This window comes from Haemaphysalis longicornis, unplaced genomic scaffold, assembly GCF_048455015.1.
Source record: "Haemaphysalis longicornis isolate Haplotype H1 unplaced genomic scaffold, Haemaphysalis longicornis Haplotype H1 scaffold_14, whole genome shotgun sequence".
NCBI lineage: Eukaryota > Metazoa > Arthropoda > Arachnida > Ixodida > Ixodidae > Haemaphysalis > Haemaphysalis longicornis.
In genome coordinates this window covers 42,922,730-42,947,097 of record NW_027526245.1, presented here as the reverse complement: position 1 = coordinate 42,947,097, position 24,368 = coordinate 42,922,730, and positions in this window count along the sequence as shown.

Here is a 24,368-nt window from a genome sequence, read left to right as displayed (position 1 = left end):
AAACGCCGTCGACGCACCCGTACGACAACAACAACTACAACTACCACCGCCAACTACCACAACCTACGCCACGTGGCCACCCCCAATGCTCTGCATTTACTCGTGTCCCTCGCGCGGGGGCATGCGACGGAGGTTTTTTTTCTTTTGTTGGTGTGTTTTACTTTTGCCATTAAACCAAGACCGTCTAGGACTCTTTTTGTACCTGGTGTTGCATTTTGTTTCTCGACGCTGTTGGACCAAGACGGTCTTCTATTTTTGTCCTTTTCTTCATCTCTTCTCTTTATGGTGCTTGAGCGACGCGATCTCGGATGCTAATTGCATTGGTTTCGATGCTCTTGTTTTGTTTCCTGCCTTTTGTTCAAGGGGGGTAGGTGTAGGTGCAAAGGTGCAATGCGCCCTCGTGAAGCTAAGACGCAGTGGTGTCGAGTCTATTATCAGCGACGCCCCTCACCTGTTGCGGGGGGTATAAATGCGTGCAGCGGAAGGAAGGGGGGCTGTTCGGGGTTTGAGCGGAGGGGAATTGATGTTCTGCCACTCTTTTCATCATCATCATCACCAGCCTATCTACGCCCACTGCAGGGCAAAGGCCTCTCCCATTATTCTCCAATTACCTCGGTCCTGTGCCAACTGTGACCAATTTATCCCCGCAAACTTCTTGATCTCATCTGCCCATCTAACTTTCTGCCGCCCCTTGCAGCGCTTGCCTTCTCTAGGGATCCACTCTGTTACCCTTAATGACCAGCGGTTATCTTGTCTTCGCATTACATGCCCTGCCCACGTCCATTTCTTCTTCTTAATTTCTACTAATATGTCTTTAACACCAGTTTGCTCCCTGACCCACTCCGCTCTCTTCTTGCCCCTAATGTTACACCTATCATTTTCCGCTCCATTGCCCGCTGAGTCGTTCTCAATTTAAGTTGAACCCTCTTAGTGAGCCTCCAAGTTTCTTCCCCGTAGGTGAGTACCGGTAAGATGCAGCTGTCATACACTTTCTTCTTCAGCGACAATGGTAGGCTGCTATTCATTATCTGAAAATGTCTGCCATATGCACCCCACCCCATTCTGATCCTTCTAATTATCTCTGCCTCATGGTTGGGATCTGGGGTCCCAACTTGGCCTAAGTAGATATATTCGCTTACCACTTCCACTGCCTCGCCACCTATCTCAAACTGCTGTGCTGTACCGAGGTGATTGATCGTTACTTTTTTTTTACTCTTTTAGGCCACTCTTTTAGGATGTATTAAGTAGCTTTGGCCTTCTTTTTAGATAGCTTTTTTCTTCCGGGTGTTGCAATTTTTCAGTGCTGTGCATACAAGCAAGGCGGGAATTTCCCGTATTGGCGCAAAACGTGGTTTCGAAATGCATTGTGCAAGTATGTGCAGTTACTCTTCTTGTAGTTTTTCCGCAATGTTCTTGTGTTTGATTCCGTTCTGCCCAGAAATGAAGTCTGCTAGGTACAGCAAGAAACTTCAGTCGGGAGAAGTTGTCGGTGCCAGCCCCCCTCTGTCGCATAGCAATTTTACTGTTCCTTCATTGATGGCAGGAGAGGTGTGCGCGTAGTTTAAACGGAGCATCGCGAGATGTAACAGGGGGGAATCCATAGAATTTTCAAAAGCCGCCAGCACTATTGGAGAGCACAAACGTCAGGCTCTTCGTTTCTCTCAGGCGTAGCAGACATCTTGCTGTGTATTTACCACAGAAACACGAACAGATCTCTCACCAGCACACCGGCCATCTCATCGGTGAGGGCATACAGCCTAGTGCGCATACACGATCCCCCCCCCCCTCCCTCCACTGAGCCCCTGTACACTCACAACCCGGCAACGGGTGCTATGCGCCAGCTTACACGTCCCTCCGAAAGCCCTTCCATCTGAACAACTGTTACAGGCTTATATCGGCGTTCCAAGCACTCAAGTTGCTCTTCCGATTCTATGTCCGATTCACAGCTGCGTGGGGACGTGGAACTTGAGGCCGCAAGGGCGGAGACTGCAGGTTCGTGGCAGTGGCTTTCCGATGTTTTTTCGCCCATTCGCAATGCTGCGGGCGCCGAGCCTTTTATATTCCCGCTCCTCAGAGCGAACTACCAGTGTCTTTTGTTTGTTAGAAAGTGAAAGCATTCCAGCTTTATCCAGCGGAGAAATGATGAGCTGGCCGTGTACTTACCGCGTCGTAGACAACTTACCGTCTTTGAACAAAATACACCAACCCACACCGCTTGCACACGCAGGACAGCAGACAGCATTCTGCAGTGAGACGTCCACGTTTAAATATCCCAACCGTACAAGTACGTCATTGGTGAGGGAATGCAGTCCAGTTGCGCGTACACGCGCTTCTCTACCCCTACCTTTGCAGGCATAAAATAGCGTCCGGGGATATGCGCCCATTTAGAGGTATAGGAAACCTGAAGAAAATGTGGTTCCCGAAGGCGTTGACGGTGAAACAAAATAGGCTCACCTCTGCGTTGCTTGATTGCGGGGTTTTACTGGCTGAATCTACACCTGCACTACCAGACGCAGCCTACGCAAAGTTCTTGATTTATTTAAACTACCTTCAGAAATAGACAATCGGGCATTTTCGGCTTGACCTCCATCAGAAGAGAAGCAACTGCGGCCGGGGTCGAACGCGCTCTTTAGACTCAACAGCGCAACTTAGCCACTAAGCTACGTCGGTTCACGTCGGTGTTCCAAGCGGGCAAGTTGCTCTTCATCCAGGAAGGATTCACAGCTACACGAGAAGGCAGAACTGCGCGCCTCTGTGCGCGTCTTTCCTAGACAACGACACGTGTCCATCCCATAGCAAAATAAGAGTAAAGCTGCTGATAAGGATGCTCGATCCATTATCAGCCCTTTGCGCGTGTTGTGAAACGGCACCGGTGATGGTGAGGCGTATAAAACTTGTGAAAGGGGAATCCACACTGGCGAAGAAGAGCAGGGAAGGGCTGTTCAGTATTGCGGCTCCACCGGAATAAAACAGGGGGCGTTATCCCTTTACAGACTCGTTTTCAAATTCAACAAATTGACATAAAATTGTGACAAGTGTGTGGCGCCCCCCATCCCTGATATTCGTTGGCCGCTAAGTTCAGTGGCCCCACCAGGCTCGGTGGGCAACATTGTGGGTGTGGCCGGGCAATAAACACCGCCGAGCACGGCTGCTCGGGAGTCAGTCACCGTCACCACCAGCACGCTGCATGTCGTCTCTCGGCTGGAGGGTACCCCTACCCTCCCAGGCTCACGAACACGGAGCTAAATCGTGACACTGGCGACGAGGGAAGAAGCCCGCGGAGCGGCCGAAGCCACCGTGAACGCCGCCACCGAGAACGCCGAGACACCGCCCCCTCAAGCCAGCCGCCATTACGCCATGCCGCTGTACGGGAGGCTCGAGCCGTTCGAGGGTGAAGGGTCCGCTTGCCCGGTCTACGAGGAACCAGTCGGCGTGTTTTTCCGGGCGTACGACACACCCGAGGCGAAACAGCGCGACATCTTCCTGGCCAGCTGCGGGACCCGCGTCTTCGCTCTCCTGCTCGACCTGCTCAAGCCGGCAACGCCGCACGAGATGTCGCTGGGTGAGCTGCTCGCGACGCTACGCTCGCACTACAGCCCGGCTCCGTCGACGCTAATGGAGCGTTTTTGCTTCAACAACCGGAGCCGCCGAGACGGAGAGACGCTCGGGCAGTTCGTCGCAGCGCTGCGAGGGTTGGCGAGCGGCTGCGTCTTCGGGGAGCAGCTCGACTCGCTGCTCCGGAACCGTTTCGTCTGCGGCATCAACGGCCCCGCCATGCAGACGCGACTCCTGGAGCTTCCCGACCCATCGCAGGACGACGCCGTGAAGGCAGCGCTGGCGATGGAGGCTGCGGCCAAGGACGCGGGCGAGATAGCGCGTGCGGCCGGCTCACCGTCGGCGGAGGCGGCGGTGAACAAGATGGCGGCACGGCATTGCAGGTGCGTTCGCTGCGGTGGTGACCACCCCCCTTCACAGTGCCAGTTCGCGCAAGCGGAGTGCTTTGCGCGCGGAAGAACTGGGCACATTGCTCGGGCGTGCCGAGGGGGGACGACGGCGGACGAACGGAACCAGCAGCCGGCGTCGAGCACAGGTTCCGCGCCAGCCCACGGCCGAGGGAGTCGGCGCAAGGGTAGGCGGCGGGGCGTGCGGCAGCAGCTTCGGGTGCAACGGCTAGGCTTCACGTCGTGGTTGAAGACCCGCAGATTTTCGACATGTGGCACGCGGCCACAGTGCAGCCGCCGGTGCCACCATACTGGCTGACCGTCGAAGTCTGCGGGCGCCCCATTCCCATGGAGCTGGACACAGGGGCCAATGTGTCGGTCATGGCCGGGAAAGCCTTCAAGCCCACCTTCCCTGGCGTGGCCGTCGAGGCGTCGGGCGTCATGCTGCGCAGCTACTCCGGACAGCTCGCCCAAGTCGAGGGTCAAGCCTAGGTCAGCGTCCGCCTTGGCGACAGGGAGGCCACCCTTCCCCTGTACCTGACCAAGGGACCGTCACCGACGCTGCTGGGCCGGAATTGGATCCTGGCGTTGGTTGTGAGGCTGCCGGAGTACCAGGAAGCAGTGCGTGCGGTGGAAGACGTCCCGAGCCTCCTGACCAAGTTCGAGGCCCTGTTCCAGCCCGGGGGTGGGCACATTCACCGGCACGGCGGCAAGCATTCAAGTGCCAGAGGGAGCACTGCCCCGCCCAGCACGACTGCATGGACAGCGTCATCGAGCAGCTGTTGCACCGGCGAGAGGCCGGCACCAACGGCGGCGGGGTGGTGGGCACCAAGGGCCACCTGCTGCAGCTGGTGGTGCTGGGCGCCAGGGCCAGCGCCCAGCAGGTGGCGCAGGCTATGCGTCAGGTGCACCCGCAGGGTTTCCGGCTCGACGACAAGGCCCAGTACGCGCTGGACTTCAGGATCATCGACGGCGACGTGGGCCTGCCGCACAACTCGTTCCACACGGAGCCCCTGCCCCACAGCTCCCTGTGCGTGTATGCCAGCCAGCCGGGGCTGGAGTACATCCGCGGGAGCCTCGAAAAGACCCAGCTGGCCAACCTGGAGCAGGGGGACCGGCTGCCCTTCCACGGCCTGCCCCTGGTCATGGTGTTTGCGGGCCAGGGGGACTTCCTGCGCGAGGAGGGCATCAACCGGGCCAAGAGCCTGCAGTGCCCCTTCGTGGACGACGGCGGCGGCCTGGACCCCGTGCGGCTGGAGCAGGCGCTGTGCGCGCTGGTGGAGAGCATCAAGGGCGGGCGGGCCGGCTTCACATCTACCAGGTGCTGCCCGTGGTCGCGGGGCCCCGGCCGGACCTGCGGCTGATGCTGTGCATGGTGTGCGGGGACCCGTCCGCGCCCGAGCAGGTGCTGGCGCCCCTGCTGTCGCAGCCGGGCTGCCTGGCCACGGGCCCGCTGCACTGCCTCAGCCTGGACTCCTTCAAGGGGAGCCAGCTTCACCGACCGCTGCCAGCACAGCACCAGGGGCTGGTGCTACTCGCGCCACTGTGGCGCCACGCGCAAGTCCTTCGACACCGGGAAGGCTGACAGCTGGTGCGAGAGTGACACAGTTGGCACCCAATGCTGCCACATCTGCATCGACACCTGTGCCCAGGCGTAGTGCGAGACTACGGAGACCGCCAGGCCGTTACTCTCCGGGGGGACAAGTGTTGTTTCGTGTTTGCGTAGGACAAACAAACTTGGGGGTGAGGGGTGTGACAAGTGTGTGGCGCCCCCATCCCTGATATTCCTTGGCCGCTAAGTTTAGTGGCCCCATCAGGCTCGGTGGGCAACATTTTGGGTATGGCCGGGCAATTAACACCGCCGACCGCGGCTGCTCGGGAGTCAGTCACCGTCACCACCAGCACACTGCATGTCGTCTCTCGGCTAGAGGGTACCCCTACCCTTCCAGGTTCACGAACGCGGAGCTAAATCGTGAAAAAAATCTTTCGGCGCTCTTTTTTAACAGCACAGCTGTTTAATGTTTGGCTTGTTCCGCTGGCGTTCGCCAAAAATACCAAAAAAAGCTCCTACGGCGTCAGGCGCCCTGCCAGACGTTCGCCTACTCGCATGGGTGGAGCGAAGCACCGCCTACCTATGACCTCATCGCGCGCAGGCACCGCTCTACCTTCGCGAACGCTTGGCCCATCGTTGGTTCCATGATCTCTCGCGTGCTGTTCTCCTCGCCAGTGCAAGTGCGCCCACGCCTAAAGTAGGAATCCCTGAATAGCTTGCGCTACAGACGCCAATTTCCCGAAGCCGGTTGCAGTCAGTTTCAACGCGTGCAAACGAGGTCCACTGTGGGACAGATGTGCAAGCCTGCGCACAAAACGATCCGGCCCTGCCAGTAATAAAGATCTTTCAGCGGCCAGTTCGGAAACCCATGTGAGGTGCGACCGCCGGGTCTTCTACGAAGGGAGAGGGGCCCCAAGCTCTGCTGTTTCTCCAGCTTTGCGCCTCTAATACACGCTTCCCCAATTTTGTGGTTATAAACAATTTTTGTTGGACCTGAAACGGTTTTAGAGCAAACGCTCTCTCGCGCCATTTCTCGGAACTTCACTCGCCTAGTTTCAATGATCTTCAGACAGCACCGCGCAAGTGTGGCCCTTGTGACGTCATGCAATGTGACCCCGTGCGGAAAGTTGTCATAGTTGAAGGAAGCCAGTCGCGTCGCCTCGGGTATACCACTTGACTAGGCGAGGGTTTAACGGCTCCTTTGCGGAGCCTGGTTCCTCAGCTTCAGCTTAGCGCACCGCCGCGAGAGCGAGTCTGTGACACGTGTGATCCAACGTTTGTGAAACGCGGTGTGCATAGTTATTGCACAATTCAGCCGAAAACCCCTTTCGCGCGTGATTACGAGATACGAAAATGGTAACCCTGAACAAATTTGTAATAAATATGCATCGTGGTTAAAGTTAAGCCAGGAGCTCTTTCAGCCGCATTACGCAAGATTTGACGGCATGTTATGCAAGAGCTGTATCGCGATATCATGTGTAACAATCCACAAAAATACCGTTGCCATACCTCGTTTTCGGGCACTGCCTTCACGGAGTGCTCCCGTGTGCCCACTTGATCCCGCCTTTTCTTCCGAGAACGGGCTCGTATTTTCTATGAGATGCTTCAGGAATATAACTGCAGAGGTGGTGAAGCAATGGAAGACACTCCTTGGCGCATATAACTACACGGTATCTTCAATGAAACTGGAAAAATTTCAAGGGAAATGAAGTTATGCCTTCAAAATGCCTACAACTATTTACAAACGTGTTTTGTATTGGTATGTCTAGTTCTGTAGAAACCCTACGGGCGATACCCAATTGCTATAGTGCGATTTTATGTTCTGTTTTTTGTTTACCAGCAAGCGCCCTGCAGAACACCCATTTTACTGGCGTTCACAGCGGTTGCATTGCAATGAAGTGCGGAATAGCCAAGTGACAGAAAAACATTCAGGAAAGCTCATTAAATCCTAAATGCCACTTGTGTAATCAGGTTGTCACCCCCAAAGTAAACGCAAAATAATGTGTGCACCGCTAAACTTTACCTTTCCATCCCGTAAATGCAGAAACGTTTAAACGTAAAACCAAATACTTCGGGTATGTAACATATTTTGCCTTTGAAATGTCTAAATATAGCTAACTTCCTTCCTAATCTGACGTAATTGACCAGATTCCAGTAAAAAGTGTAGAATTACGGAACTATTACCGCAAGGATGGCCACTCGGCCAAAGTGAGCTGTGGAAAGACTGGGGTCAACCAAAGCGATTAACTTGAGACTCTAGAAAGACGCCGGTGGCAAAAGGAGGCTTAAAAATTGCTAAAAAATATGCGTTGTTTTAATAGTAAAGTTATGATGTTTCGCTCTCAAGAAAACATGTGCACTGTGTAAGAATTTGACTATGTTATATGGGTAGGTTCATCTATCAAATAATTAACTTGGGGCGGTGTGTGTATGCAAGCTTTTTTATAGATAACAACTAGTGAATAAAAAATGTTTCCAGCAGTCAGGTAACTGAAAAAATAAAAAATGAACCTTCACGATTTATATACACAAACAACATTAGGAAAACACACAATCTGTAAATATTTCGGTCTTTTACCCGTTGTTTGCGGCACTTTACGGTTGTGACGACCTTCAAGCAATGTCGACTGTTTGGAAAAAAAAAAAAGAAGAATCACCGAGAAAAGGCGCTTATTTTGCGTCAGCAATGGAATGTCTGGTGAGAAGTCTAGCACATATAAAGGGCCATTGCCGGAGGAATGAACTCATACGCTTCTTTATTTCACTGATAGGTTTCGAACATCCAAAGGGTATAATGAACATCCTTGTCGTTATACTGTTGGTGAGCGCAATTGCAGCACCAGTCATTGGGAAGTGAGTATACACTTCACAAATAATAACCTATCGGAGAACGCCTGGTTTCTTTTATTTGTTTTTTTTTTATTTTCACAATTTCCGGGTATGGGCAGTACTACTGCAACTGATGTCATAAATATATTTTATCATAGATATACATATGGTGATATTAGATGGATCTCCATATTGGAAAGAACGTACTGGGTCTCAGCCATAGCAGTAGGCAAAAAATAAATAATGCTGACAGGGGTCAATATGCCGTGTACTCGAGGAGAACTAGACCCCGCAAGTTTTTACATGCCGGAGCAACATTAAACGCTCCTTTAAAAAAATTGTGTTTATATCGCGTATTTTTCAAGACATACAAAATATATGATGGGGCTTCTTCGCAGTAAGCTTTACGGCTTCAAAATTTTCCTTACATTGACCACAATTTAACAGAGCATAGTTGCACTACCGCCCTTCTATACACCTTCACCAAATTTCCTCCCGCAATGCGGGTCTTGTGTTCCCAAGCGATGGTTGGTCTCACCTATCGAGCCATCGAATACAGTGACAAATGCAGGGAGTGCCGGTGCAAAACCTGAAGGCTTTAGTACTTACTGCTCGCAAAAACACTCGTCTTAGTACGCTGCCTTTGTTTACGACTGCTGTTTTCCCGGTAAATTGCCCTTTTCACTCTCTGCTTGACTGGTGACTATTTGGATTTACCAGCCGTAGTTTATTCCTCTGAACACGGAACGCAAATAGCCCGGGCTTATTGTAAAACCTTTTACGCACATCTCCATCAGCTTTGGACATTCACTTTGGCATGTTCAGTCCATCCTCACCCGATAATAATGTCAGGAGCGGAACAGCTGTGAGCCCGAAAAGTTACAAGTACTTTTGCTTGTATTTGCATAATGTCAATGTACCTGCAAAATGGCTATTAGGATTCATACGAACGTACCATTCTCGCAAACTGTCTTCAAAAGTACCCTTTACAAAGCGTAGATTTTCATCATAGCGTGCAAAACCAAGCGCGCAACTCACTGCCGATTTTATATCCGTCCTCCGGATTGTTTGTGCGGTGGTCATAAAAATAAATTTTCCCTAACTGGTTAGTCAGTAACCATGGTTTCTGAATAGTTATTTTTGTACCACAGAAAAAATTTACCATTCCTTCCTAAAGAAACTTGAGAAATGCGTAAAACATTTCTGGCATCAAAACTCCGAAAAAAGTGCATCAAAACCATCCCTAAAAGTGCTCCCAACAACTGCTCAAAGTGCGTCTAAACGATCGTCATACCTCAAAAGAACGAAAGCGCAAAGAACGAACACATTCGAACGTTTTCTGAGCTCGAAGTAAAGGCATCTACGGACATAATACTGCGTAGCGATACATAGTTTATGAGATAAAGGTATACGATTGTACGCCTTCTTTATGATCGATCTTTATATTAGCTTGGGTTGTTTCCACGGTCCGCACGTGTGGATGCCAGTCTGCCTTTGATCCCATTGTGGAGCCGCAGTTTTCCCTGGCGGCGCTATTCCATAGTCCAAACGGAAAGCAGCTCCTTATAAGGGGGTTAAGATCGGCACCACTCTTCCTTTTTCGCCTGTTTTCTCCAGTTTCCGAAGCGGACGTTGAGCTTTGCTATTCTGCAGTCACGCCCACTTCTAGGGCATATAAACTACGTGGAAGCTTTTTGGAAAGAAGGTCTCCTTGTTGCTTTTTTTTTTCTTTGACTTTTCCCAAGTTCTTGAGAGCTTCGGCTCGACGGAAGCGGCTGCAACATTCAGCCATTCCTTTTTTCGAGTTGCAGTTCCTTTCTAAGAACAAAACCGGCCATGTGGGAGAATAACACGCTGGGAATCGGCCTACAATTTCTTGGGCACCGCATGTGTTTCCAATTGTCGGTGGAAATATCCGAAATGCGTAGAAACGTAGTCGGATACGTTTTTCACCCTTTTCCGCTTTGCGTTGGCGCAACTTCTCGTTCCAAGAGGAGAAAGGCACAGCCGCTAAAGCAGAACAAGCTTCCTGTCTTGGTAATAGGAAGATTCCTCTGGCGTCGATTTTACGCCGATGGAAAGGGCGTCTGTTATGAGGCACGTGCTCAAATCGGCGGCCGACGATTCTCCGGCCGTGTTTTACGTAGAGCGACCGTGACAAGCGTTAACAGGCATGCGTCAAAGTCATCTCCGCTCTCGTTAATAGGGGGAATAAAAGTGCGTGGCTCGTCGACAAGGCAGGTACTGTCTGCGGTTGTCCTGAGATGAAGCCATCAACTTGGTTCTAATTTGCGCACGTTATTGCAGCCTCAAGCCGAGAAGAAGACTTTTCTGGTTTGCGCGCTCTAGGTCCGCTGCGACTTTGGTAGTGTCACGGTCTGCTCTCCTGCGATATATTAGCCAATCCTTCTCCGATTTCACGCATTCGTGCAGCTGGGCATCGACGGGTCCTAGTTTTTTCCACTTGCCACTAGTTTCTCAACTTCCATGTCATTTCGAAGTATCCAGGACCTTGGCACAAGTCTCCTTACCTTGTGGAGTATATCTCTTTCGTTACAGCGGGAAATTGACTAATTTGGTGGTGGGGGGGGGGGGGGGGCGAGTTTAACAAAACTTTTTTCTGTGCTATACATATTGGTTCGGCACACATTGCGGTGACATAAAACGCAGATAATTCTACGCGCTTTCCAACGACACCAGTTTTCATAATGTTTTCATAGATAATGATTGCGAAAAACATTATCTAATTCAAAAGTTTGCTGTAGGCATCGAAGAAAAAAGTAAGTTGTGCATAATAAGTAGGTAAACATTTTAAACACCCGTCCTAGAAAAAAAAATTAAGTTGCGCGTTACACTTTCTTAGATATAAAAGAAAATATTAGCCTACGTGGTGCCCGTGCCTTGTGGAGAAGCCCCACATACTAATTAACTTCCCCTTTTTGGATGATTTCCTCAAGAAATCTGGTGGGTTGACATTATAAAGGCCCCAATTAGCCTCCGCGTCATGTAAAAACACCTCGACAATTATTATGACCAGAACATTATTGAAGGCAAGCAAGCGATGCGCAAAAATCCGCTTGTAGTTCAAAACCAAAGTCTTTGGTATGTTTTTTGATGTTCTGATGATTACGTATGAGTCAGAACTTTCATTTGCGGTTTATTATCATGTTCTGACTCACTATGGTAGCCCACTTGGCAGGAGTAAGTCACGATGCGTTAGAATCGTGCCCAGCGAGCTTTCACGTAGCTGGTGATTGTGCTATAAAGCGAGTTCAGCACTACAAACCTACTAAATTGCAGCGCCCCCTAACAATTTTGGAAAGAAACAAAAATAAGGCTGTTGGAGACTTTGTCAGTATAGACAGTTCTACTAAGCAGCGACACTAGACCTCCGGAAATACTCTCGTATGAAACCGAAACTGGCCGGTGAACAGCTGATGGTGTTGAAGGCTAATTAGAAGCGTTTTCTTCGTCTGAACTGATACCCGACGACTTGGTGTTATCTTTTGACTTTCACCGGAAGCTGTTATCGCATAACGCGTAGGTAAAGCGGAAGCACGAGCGGCATGCTTCTTTCGAGGAACAGTTGCGGTACACTGGCTAGTTTAGAAAAGTGTGACGACCACCCCCGCCCCCTCGTGACGCCCTTGGAGGAAAACCGCCAGATTGCGCTGTCGCACGCTTACACATTCGCTGCGGTGTCGGCGGACCGCCCCAGCTCGGTGAAAGTAGGGTGGAGTACAATTGTTTTCGGGGCAGTGCGACAGCAAGAAAAGCTTTTTGATAGCTAATCTTTGTGCTCGTACAAATTGCTATAGAATGAATGCTTTTTTCTCTTAATAACTAAAATAATGGAAGTTTAGAACCGACTCGGCGCGCTTTGACAGCCCAGGGTAGTCGGCTGGCTCTGCCACTTATCAAACCCAAATGAGAGAATTTTCCATGGGTAAAACTGACAAACATAGATTTTATTTCTACGAACTGGTTTTAAACAAACAAAAGGTAATCACTTTTGATGAACGGATCAGATTACGTTCAAGGTTACAAACCATTTTAAGCCATCATAGTTGTTTTGTCAGTGCATCTTGCCTTCAGGTACTGGAATTTTTTGCGTGTGTAAACAAATTTGAGCACTTGTCTGCGACTGTTCACCAAGTTTTCAGCCTTTTGTTCAAGAGGTTTAAGCGTTTGGAGCCTTTGATTCTTTCCGGCTGTTAGTTGAGGTGACTGAGCTTGAGGTGTTTCTTCCTTTCCCGAGAAGATGCCTTCTCCTTGTTCAGTGCTTTCGCGTAGAAGTGCAGCCGGGTGACCAGAAAGAAGTTGAAGACCTGGTTTGTGGATGCCACGGACATCCTACGATGACGGCATCTTTCTGAATGCAGGAAACAAGGTCGTCTAACCTGTCACTCTGCAGCTCGTTGCAACTAAAACGTATAGAAAGTGTGGCTTCGAGGGCATCCACAAACGAGAAGCGCTTCTCGGAGGGGTAAAGAAGAATCCCATTGTCGCAAAACTTGGTGAACCTTGCCAACTGCTCGTAGGCCTGATCAGTAGAAACGAGGATATCTTCAAAGCAGTCTTTGCAGGTATTCTTCAAAACCATGTTGCGTGCAACGTAGCCAGACATATAATAGACGAGTCGCGAGTCACTCATATTTTCCGGGTAGCCATGGTTGCGGACCTCTTTAGTGCGTCCAATGCTTCGTCAATCTTTCCGTTGTGCAGAAGGGTGTGTAATTCACGGGCTGCATCCGCACTACTCAGCAGAAATGTCACTTGTCCCACTTCACAGTCTCCACTGGGAGGGGCATTGACCAAGTCATAAAAGGTGAGGCAGTTCACCGTCAGAAAAACTGAGCAGCAGTGGTATGGTTGTTGCACCCAGAAAATTGCCTGATGATGCCAAACAGTTTCTCCAGGCAGTCCTGGGCGAGCCGGCATCTGAGGTGGTATGTAAGTCCGCACTTGTCATGAGGGTGCTTCAAGAGGTGAAGTGTAGCTTTAAGGGTGACCCTTAAACCTTCGGCAGTGCTTGCTGAACGAAATCGCACTCGTGAAGTTGCCGCACGAGCCTCCCACTGGTTGAGAATCTACCAATGTTAGCTGCATTTTTACATCGTCCTTTAGACTCAGTGTCTGAAATCTCTATTATAAGGAAATAACGTCACCTGGGAGTCATACAACAAACCTATAAGTAATACAATAACTTCCTCTCCGGCCTTACTGCGCACATAACTATAGGTGCAGTCAAAGCAAGAGTGTCAAACTTGGAAGAAGGGGCCCGCCGCAAAGCTCAGTCCTTCCTATATTCAAATTAAACGTTGCGATAATAGGACAGCGATGAGAAGTCAACCTTGTAGACATGGCCAAATCGAAGAAACTATGCAAATCACCAGTATTATAGTCTTACGTTACGTTTACGCCAGATATCTTAAAATGTTCTCTACCGAAAGGAGAGCTTGCATTCTATCAACCAACACGTAGAGGAAGGAAAGGCCCCACCGATATCTCGCACATTACATTGGTGCTGGATGAAAGCCAAATTCCCACCGGCAAAAGAATCACGTTCCTCTAGCTTCGATTGAAAAAACAATGGGCCCAATAAGGAAGCAAACAAATCACTGCAGCAGATCGTCCATCGTAGCATCACCAACGGCATTACAGATTTAATGAGTAAACCTTTGTTGATTTGTGCATGCTTCTTTATCATCCCTACGGTGTATACGCTACTCCGTACCTGAACACACAAGTCGCTCAAAAGACAAATTTACGCAATATCATGAAGGGGGTGTAAGCCCTCAGGTTTACAACCGGTACTGCTAACGAGCACTTATCAGAATGATTGTTTGATTGTAGAGTTTAACACGCCGACGCAAAGCAGACGATGAGGCCCGCTGTAGTGAAGGGCTCGGGGTTAATTTTGACCGCCTGGGGATCTTTAATGTGCGCCGAAATCTCGAACACACGCGCGTTTTTGCTTTTCGCCTCCATCAGAAAAACGGCGGCCGCAGCCGGGAATCGACCGGCGGCGGCCGCAGCCGGGATAAGTGCTCAGTGAGCACTTATCACCACAAGGAATTCACAACAAGCAGTGAGAACACATAAAACCCCACGCAGAAGAACAATACGACACTTACGCATAGTCCAACAGTGAAAAAACACTCGACTCAAGAACAATTACTGTCCATAAAAATAGGGCACCAACGACGACACCCCCTACGACATACGCAAATGGATGAAAATATTTCTGTTATCCAGAAATATGGACCGGGTACACAAATAAGGAGGGCGGAGGTGAGCGAAATCCTTCTAAAAAGATTTGAATTTTTCGAGCTCAATTTCTACATCTACGCCGATGCAGCATAATATAGCTAGCGTGATGCTGAGTCCAAAGTTGTCATAGATGCCTATTTGTAGGCAAATTGAATGCAAAACGGTCACAACTACAGAATCCGATAGAGGCGAGAAATCGACCATCGCACTTCCTGTAGCCTCCACCTAAGCTTAATTCATCATGGGTGGCTCCGAAATCGCAGCGACAAAGTTTTACATTGGGCGCATGTCGTTTGGGGAGCAACATATTATGGTAAATTTAAGAGACATCAAGAAATGTCTTGTTTATAAAAGCCTGGAGAGTTTTCGCGCCCCGCCACCGCGCAGCTCAAAACAGAGCATAAGGACAAGCATGCAAGCCAACTTGCAGAGTCCACTAAGGTCAAGAAGGGATGGCATGGTCTCGTGCAGAAAAATTACAAATTAGTGATTTAAAGAAGAACTCTGTTCACCCCCCCCCCCCCCATTCATTTATAAGCAAAAGGTAATGTTTGGTTGGGTGTCTCCCCCAAACAAATGCGCATCGAAACCCTTTCGCTAACAGTAACAACTGCATTAGCCAGTATACATGCATGTGCATGATAGGTAAGGGCAGGGGGAACTTTATCCTGTATAAGGTTTGCCTTCAGGGGACTCTACATGGTGCTGAAATCAAGGATGACGAGCATTGCGTGACCGCGCTTCTTAGCTGCGGCACATAGGGCCGACTAGTTAGAAGAAAACACCGCCTGGCACTAAGTGCTGCCGGCCGTCGTCTAGGCCGGAGAACTAGACCCCACAAACTACCGGACAAGAATTGAGTTCTCTCTCTTTTACAAATTATAGCAGCATAATTCGATTGGGAGAACAAACTGCATTTAGCATCTTGTAAGGCGATTTTTTCCACACTGTAACCAAAGAAAACAAATGGTGTTTGGTGCGCACATGAAAAATTTCTGGTTGTCTAGCTCAGCCATACTTGACTTTTGAAATACTATATACCTTTTAAATGAATTTAGGATTTTCGTCTGTCCTTTTGCGTAAGAAACATTCGGCTTAATGCGTGCATTTTGTTGCAATCATTTTCACCCTCTGCACGTATATTTATTATACTTTGAGGTGAAACTGGCTCGGACTTTAAAGTTTTTTCTTACGTATTTTTGTGTTCGTATTCTTGAAAGATTTCTTAAAGTTATTATATGGCGTTCTATTTGACGCTCACACCTGATGACGTCACAATCTTCTGCGTGACGAATCGCTACGTCTCCTAAAGGAGAAGCCGAGATCTTGTGGGCACTACAGTCACTAAATGCCTTTTCAGAGTACCATCACTGAGTCACTCAAGTGAGCAACGGCGGCCATTTGGTGTTTATGGGTGCGGCCAGCTGGCCGCTTCAACGGCCTCTTCGCTAACTTTGACCGGGTCGTTTCTAACCAACATTGCCGAAGACGCAGCAAAACGGCGTCTTCAGACACCTCCCGCAGCTAAAATGCTGCCGAGCGCGGGTTCCAAGATACCGCCCTTCGCAGCGATTTCTGTCACGCGCAGCCGCAGAGCAGGAAGTACAAGCTATGACTACCACAACTGATTGAATTAAATTTCGTGAACAACAAAATTGCGGCGCCCGGAAGCGTCGCAGTGTTAACAAATGTCACGTAATGCGAACTGGCAAATGATCATTGTGGCGGCCAGAATCATTAGAAGAAAAAGGATGCCGCTATACTCTTTACGCATATGTACTGACACTTGTGGGCACCATTTCCTTAAGCGCGGGTGACATGCTTCACACCGCAGTTTCGCATTAGGAAGTGGGGTTTATGTGTTTTCTTGGCGCTTGCTGTTATGTGTTTTCTTGGCGCTAGGAAGCCAGCGAAAAACGGACGCAACACCCAAGAAGAAATAAGACAAGACAACGCTGGACTAGCAAATGAAATTCAATAGAAAAAACTAATTCACCCTGTGAACAACAAAGGCACCGCATGCGCCAACAGGTACGCATGATTCAATTAAAATAGTAGTGTTCACTTCTTGTGCCTTCGTATAATCACCGCTCAATTTTGTCGAACCCGATTTGTTTACCGCTGAGGGAAATGGACGCTGCCCTAATGATGTTGCCTCCCTGCTATTGTCTCATGACCGTTTCCAGTATTTCCCTCTCAGTTTTGGTCCTTGCTTCACCAAGAATCGTCGCGCTGTCAAAGATTGGCTCGATCTTGCACTGTTGACAGTGATAGGCGAGGTGTCCGGCTCCTTGAGAACTAACAAAGGCGCAGTGCTCCCTCAGCCCCTCATTGATGCATTGGCCCATTTGTCCGATGCAAACCTTCCCAGACATCAGCGTAATTTTGTAAATTACCCTGTGCTCACACTTAACGAATTTCATGACATAGTCTGTTTTGCAGGCACGTTTCTGTTTTTCCCCATTTGCAATGCGCGACCACAGTCTCGAGAGTTTACACGGTGCGGAAAACACTACTTGATCACAGTGTCCAAAAGCAATTTTCTTTAAGTTGTGCACCCTATGCATATAAGGAACAGATGGCTGAAATCATTTTAACACATTTTAAGACGTGCTCAGAGTTTCGTTATGTTTCCTGTGAACTGGCTCAAAATAAAACTAATTTGTTTTTATATCTAACACTAAGTTTTAATGATGACCGCGTTTCTTGGACTTACTCTCCTAAAACAAGGAAGGCGTTGCTCCCGTTCAAATCAAGCCACTAAATATTAGTGAAAAAGAGGCATGGCCACGCTCTGTTTCCGCAGTGCGTTGGAGCGTGGCCGCAGCTGCGTCTACGCAATGCAGGAAAGCCTTGAACTTCAGGTGCGGAGGTTTAACTGCAATGGGTTTTCCGACTCCAGCGCTCACGGCTGTCGTTGAGTCCCTCCGCATAAAGGTTCAGAGGCAAATCGAAAGGACACAGGGGCCCGATGGAAAGAAAAAAAAAAGAAACGGCTGAGGTAATGCCATGTATACTTAGGGTGTCGCATAAATGAAAGAAAATGCCTTCGCGGCACTGTGTTCAAGTGGTGTCTTCACCGCGGTGTAAACTCTCGAGACTGTGCGCGTGCATTGAAGTGTGGGGAAACAAAAACGCGCCTGCAAAAAAAAAAAAACAAGTCAAGAAATTCGTTTGAGTTTGAGCCCAAGGTCAATTACTAAATACCGCGGAGGTGTTGGAAGGTTTACTTTGGCCAAACGGGCCGATGCATCAATGAGCGTCTAAAGGAGCATTGCAGCTAAGTTCTCAAAGAACCGGGTACCTCGCCTATGACTGCCGCCAGTGCAAGTGCAAACCAACGTCTGATAGTGTGACGATTCTTGGGAACGCAAGGACCAAAAATCAAAGGCAACTGCTTGAAGCGTTCATCACACAACAGGGTGAAGGCAACTGCATTAGCGCACCATCTATTTACCTGAGCGATGAATAAATCGGTTTACTACAGAATTGATGGGTGATTATGCGAAAGCAGAAGTCAACTGAACACTGGCATTTTCAATTGAATCACGCGCATTTGTTGACGCATGCGTTGTACTTGGTCGTTCGCAGGGTGTATCGGGTTCTTCTACTAACTTTCAGTTGCTAGTCAAGTGTTGTGTTGTCTCGTCTCTCTTTGTGTTTTGAGTATATTTTTTCGCTGTTTTCCCACCCTTAGCTCCTGGTGCGACAGCGAACAGGTCGGTTAGACGCGAGTTAGCTAGGAACCAAAACCACGACGTAGCATCTACGAAATATTTGTAGTTTATATATTGCAATTCCTTACGAATAGTTGCTTTAGATACGCTTCTGCAAAAAGTATTGGGGTTTGCTATATTTCTGCTCATTTCGAAGTTTAGGTAGCGGTGTTCGTATGTTGGCCCGGCAAATGAGCGACATTGTATTTTACAGGAAAACTTTCCGCTCTAGTTGGTGCACAGGGGATAAACATTGCTTTCATGATGTGAGTAGATCTATTTTTTATGCTCTTTGATTACGTGAAATGCATATCAAACATGTTCACTTTCATCAATAAGAAATTATGATTGCGAGGAACCTATCGTATGCAGATGTTTTATTAAAAAAACAATGTTTACGATAAAATTTTCCACAAGGTTTGAGATTATTTTCCAGTGGTGGCAGTTACAAAAGGAGTGCGTCCCATTTATGAGTGCATGGCGCGCACATATGAGGCTGGTAACTGTACGTGTATGGATGAAGGTGGATTGGAGAAGTATACAAGCAAAAATAGGTACTGAAAAACGAAATAATTCAGAAAGAATTAGGCATTCAAGTAGACCCCTATACAAGCCAGAAATAGCTAAGGGAACTCAGGCTTCTCAATGCGTAAAACATACACAGGTTTTGAGAAGAGCTTTGACTTCAGAATACATGGGCTCCAAATCTCGATGGTGATTACGTAATAATCAAAGCATTGCTGGCCTACGAGAGAGAAACTATCCTTTCAGGTGGTTTACGGTTTTTAAAAAAATGAACCGGGAAAATCTGCGATTGTAGAAAAAGCTTTCAAGATGTAAGCGGTATTTCGGACTGGTGCTGCTAATGTGTCACTATAGCACTGGTGGCACTGTGCTATGGTTTCGTAGATTTAGTGCGAAACTTTTTTTTCTGTTAGGGTTCGCAGTGCTGGCATTAGATTGGAAATCTTCCCAATCTGGCGTCCCCGCCAAATGAGAATATGTGCTTTGAGGCCAGTTGCTGTCCTCAAGTGCCAATATCTTTTTTTCCGGGTGTTGAACAATTTTATTCTGTTCCAGCCCAAGGATGCACGCTTCATAACTCCTTACTGAAACGCTAAGATTTTTAATATGCCAACTCAGAGCTACTAGCACGAAATACGCCTTACGAAGTAGTGGAGTATTTCCGGGCAAAGCCGCAGCATTTTTACGTTAACGTTGGAAAGCCATTTTGGTTGTCGCGTTAGCTTATAGTAGTGGTTGAGCTCATTGCATGTCTCACCCCGTCCGCGGGTTCATACCTATCCCTGCAACAGACTGCAGCTATCAATATCACTGACAAAGGCCCTTGAGTGGTTGTATGAGAAGTCATAAGGCCTTCGGGAGCTGTGTACTCATGCTGCCAAGTGTTTCGATTGTGGTAGCAGGGGGAACCTGCGTAACAGAAACGCCATGTAGAGCTCAAATTTCGCCAGAGAAAGCCATATAAATTTCGCTGGCGAAATCACGTACGCATAATTAAATGCACCTAGATGGCTAACGATTGTGTGGTTTAAGTGATGGACCTTCTGCGTTCATTGCTTCATATATAGCATTGCCTCTTAGTGCCGAACGTTTGATGTAAGCGTTTGGTTTTTGTCCCACATTCGATTTTTTCCAGCATTTATGGTTTAGTGCCGGTCACGTTTGATGCGCGGCTATAGTCCTCTTCCCTATTGCGTGGTATTCAGAAGACTGATATAATATCTCAACAAGCAAGATAGTGGATGTATAAGCATGTCCAGGCGGCCATTTGTAGACGTGGCCGACTCCGCCTCGGGCCACAATAACGGTCTGGCTTTGCCGGCGACAGCTGGTTATCAGAGTCTACAGCACATCAAGAAAGGATCAGGTGGAGTTTGGGGGTAGACATTTGATACACGTATTACTAAACTTTTGTTGGAAAGTATTTTCTTGTGAAAAACGCTTGCATAGAGCGCTGCAATGCTTGGGGAAAAGAAGCATTTGATGTGGCTGAAAAATTCTTTTTGTTTGGATTTCCTTGCAGTATAGTTTCTTAAATTTTTCTGGCGGTGTTCTGAGAGGCGAGAAGATTGTGTCCTGAAGTGGGGTAAAGTTGCGTAATGTCTCTAAAGTAAAAAAAGTTCTGTTTCAGCTGCAATGGTCCCTCACTCTTTGTGGTTCATTTTGCGAGTCTGCTGATGGGCTAAGTTATTCCCCGTAGCACACGAATGTGCAGAAGTACACACAATGACGACTCGATGAGTATTTCGGCAGCGTTGAGAAACCGTTCCTTTTATTATTGCCAACATATGCGTACATCAACAATACCACTGATGAGTTTATTGCGTTGGTATCCCGTGCGCTGGTATCTCACGCTTTGGCTCCTATGCGTTGGTATCAAATATTTCTTTTTTTCTTTACTTAGATGCAGAGAAATGTTTAAAGCAATGTGCTTCTCACTACGCCATTTTTTCCCTGATGAGATCCAAATTCTTTTTCTTTAAAACATGGCTTCCGGCTGTTGCAGGCTTGTACACCTAGGAAAAGTTTTGATATCGAAGTGTGGAACCGGGAACAATTATCCCTCTGTGTTTTGAATTTGTTACGAAATCCTTCAGGATCTATTTTCAAAAACGTATTATCAAAATAATAATTCGGGTATTATCAAAATCATAACCCACCCACTGCTAATCAGAAGACAACCTTACCGGAACACCTTTATGTACTTGCGTAATTTTTTCACTGTTGTTTTTACACTTAGGCTGCTATTTTGGCCTGAATAGACGTCTGGAAACCGTGTTTATTAGTCGAAAGCCATCACGCGTTCTATACTTACAATTTTTCTGATTTACGCCACACAGTTACCGTGTATATTCCGGGCTGGTTTCACTGAGCCAAGCAAATATTTATATTGAACATAAGAAGGCGAAGAACTTAAAATGGAAGTTTTATATTTCTTATTGCGTTATTTGTAATCTGTTGGCCTGTGAAAGGGTAATCTAAATGTGCTAATTTGTTATCTTTGCGTTCGCGCTGCTTTGAATTTTGGTTCGTTGGCTTGTTAACTTTGAATTTGTATCGGAGAAAGCTTCACTTTTCACCTTTTCTAGGTGCCGTTTGTACAAATCCAGTGCTTCGAGTTGGCTTTGGCGCAATGGATTTGTAAAAGCTAAAGCTTCGTGTTTCATCATCATAACTAGCGTCATCATCATCATGCAATATTTGTGGAAACCTAATTGTTGTAAACTCATATTTTGTAAAGTGTGCTTTGCCGCAACTGCATCGCGATTTGTGCGGAATCGCTAGCTTCGCTTTATTACGAATTTTCTTTGGAATGTACGACAGGCATTTATGATTTATGTAAATAAATTTCATGTGGTGAGGCACATTACTTGCAAACAGAAATTTCACCGCCATGAATCGGCCAGCTCACGACAACTAGACCATCACTCTTGTACACAAAACACAAATTAGGTTGCATGGGAGTTCTGTGGCTGAAATACCTCTTTGAAACTCCTCATGGCAGAAGACTTACACCCACGTTAGGTTGTTCTTTCCCAAGCTTCCTTCCACCTGATTTCGGGTGTTGTTTACAAATGCGGCTTTATAAAAAAAATAATAACTAGTGTTGAATTTTGACGTGTGATTTTTTACGCCAAATATCTGCTCTGTTTTTTGGCTAAATATATATAGGCGTACTTTCAGCAGTGCAACATTTTGTAGAGTAAAGGTTTGTGAGCTAAGTCGATATTTCTGCCAAACATCCCTGTTCGTATGATGTCGCCCCAGGGGAACACGATATCGCCGCTCTAATGTGCGATGACACTAAAGATGTGTAGATCCAGCATTTGAAATCGCTGTATTAAATGTACCCCCGCACTCCGCAACACAACATATCCGTGAAACATTTGTTTGCAAAGGAAACGGGTGGAGTGATTTTTCGCGGTCCCAAACACTGGGACAAGAGATAAATGTACTATCCCCATCCCAAAGACTCTCCGTTTCTTAGCGGCCGAAATCTGCCTGCACCCGCCCCAACTTTTCGGAAAGGCTTACTACGAATATCTCCACTGCCCGTAAGTTAATTGCACCAAACCTGCAACTTAGCAGTAGTGAAGATATGTCACCCATAACGTTAAAGCGCGGTAAAGTATCACCCTAAAGATCTTTTTTGAAAAAAGCAGAAAATCGGTTGCTGCGGGGAACTGATTCCGTGGGAGTCCAGTGTCATGATAGATGGGCCACTGGAGTTTTGTTAGTGCTTTTATGCGCTCGATTGTTTTTGTGCAAGCCATGTTGGGGCACGAGTTGAGGAAATGCATTCAAGATAGTTTTTTCTCCACTTAGCCACGTACAATTATTATTTGTAGGAATCTGCCGCTGGTAAATTCTGCTTGATTACCATAACGAGTTTGATGAGTACACACTCCATTGACATGTAATCAATTAGAGTCAATTGCTATTTTGTTGTGTTTTCTCAAAATAAAACCTGTTGACTTTTTCTCTGTTACTCATCAGAACTATTAAAAGAGAATAAAAAACATAGAATTAGGACTCTCATTATTATAAAATTCAGTACAAACAGTGGGTGGCATGAAAAAAACGGCACTTCAGAGATATATAAGCAGCCTATTGAGTACTGTCAAGAGGTGCTCAAAACAGTTTTAATAGGCTGGTGTCAGTACCTATTGTATTTTGTTTTGTCAATGAAATTCATTTTGACTTTCTGAAGGCAAATGTCAATTGCCCTTGAGATTCATTTAAGTTTCTATTTACTATATGTAAACCAAATAGGACCTCAACCAGTACGCAGTCTATTTTTGTAAGGAAGGTATGAAGAACACTCCGCCTCTTGAACTCGCGCATTTACTCATCACGTCATGGTAAAAAATGCTCAGCTTAAGAAGAGCCTTCCGGATTTCCGAAATGAACTACCCAGTCTCAGAAAAAAAGGGCCCATCTCCCGGCGAGGGGGACTCGAGTAAATGCGTCGCATAGGGGGTGGGGGTATTGCGTTAACGTTTAGTGTTTGGGTAGTTGGTGGTAGTGAACGCGTTGCATCAGCAGCTTCTTGACGTAGTTTGAATGAGTCAAGGGTATAAGGCGCGTTCGTAGCCTTTCATTCTGTGTCGGTTTTGTGGCGCAGTGAGAAGACCACCATGTACCTCGCGTTCCACCCACAGGTAGTGAATGCGTTGTATCAGCAGCTTCTTGACGTAGTTTGAATGAGTCAAGGATATAAGGCGCGTTCGTAGCCTTCGATTCTGTGTCGGCTTTGTGGCGCAGTGGGTAGAGCGCCATGTAACTTGCGTTCCGTACGCAGGGTCGTGGCATCGAAAGCAGGCGCCGGTAAGTATTATTTTTTTATATAGTGTAGGGGGAGGGGTGCGGACCTGTTGTTGAGAGCGAGGAGGGTAGCGTGATGCGGGAGAGGAGGAGTGGGGGAGAGGGCGCACCTTGAACGGCTGTTGCGGACGCCGAGGCACGCCGAGAACGCCGGGTGACATCGTGAGTTAAAGAAATGCTCTGCATTTAAAAGATTCCATCTCTGCGCAAAATGTGCCTCGCACGCAGTCCATGTCCCCGACGTCACCCACGACCTCGGACAGACGGACCCGATCGCGGGTTTCCCACCAAAACTAAACACGCCTTCTTACCCACCAAGCACTTCCCCGACATACCGCCTCCCAATATTTTATTAATATAGCCGGAGCGAGGACCAATCGGCGTGTCAGTGCTTTATCAGCGGCAAAACAGGCGAGCGTACGCGCACGCGCATCGAACTATCTGCTGTGTGAACGTCGTCTGCTCCGCCGTTCTCCTCAGGGCAACACACCCCCCGTTTTTCTTATATTGCGACGCCATTTTCCTACCGCCAAATGTAGCTAAGCAGCACGGGGCACAAGTTACTGATTTTTTGGTCTGCCATTTATTCAACTCATTTGTCTCTTTTTTGCGCGCCAGAAAATACGCAGTTGCCCAAAGCGATTCCAGCCACAAAACCAAGCCTGTTGTTCTAGTTATCCTTGCAGTGCCATTCCTCACGCAGTCCGG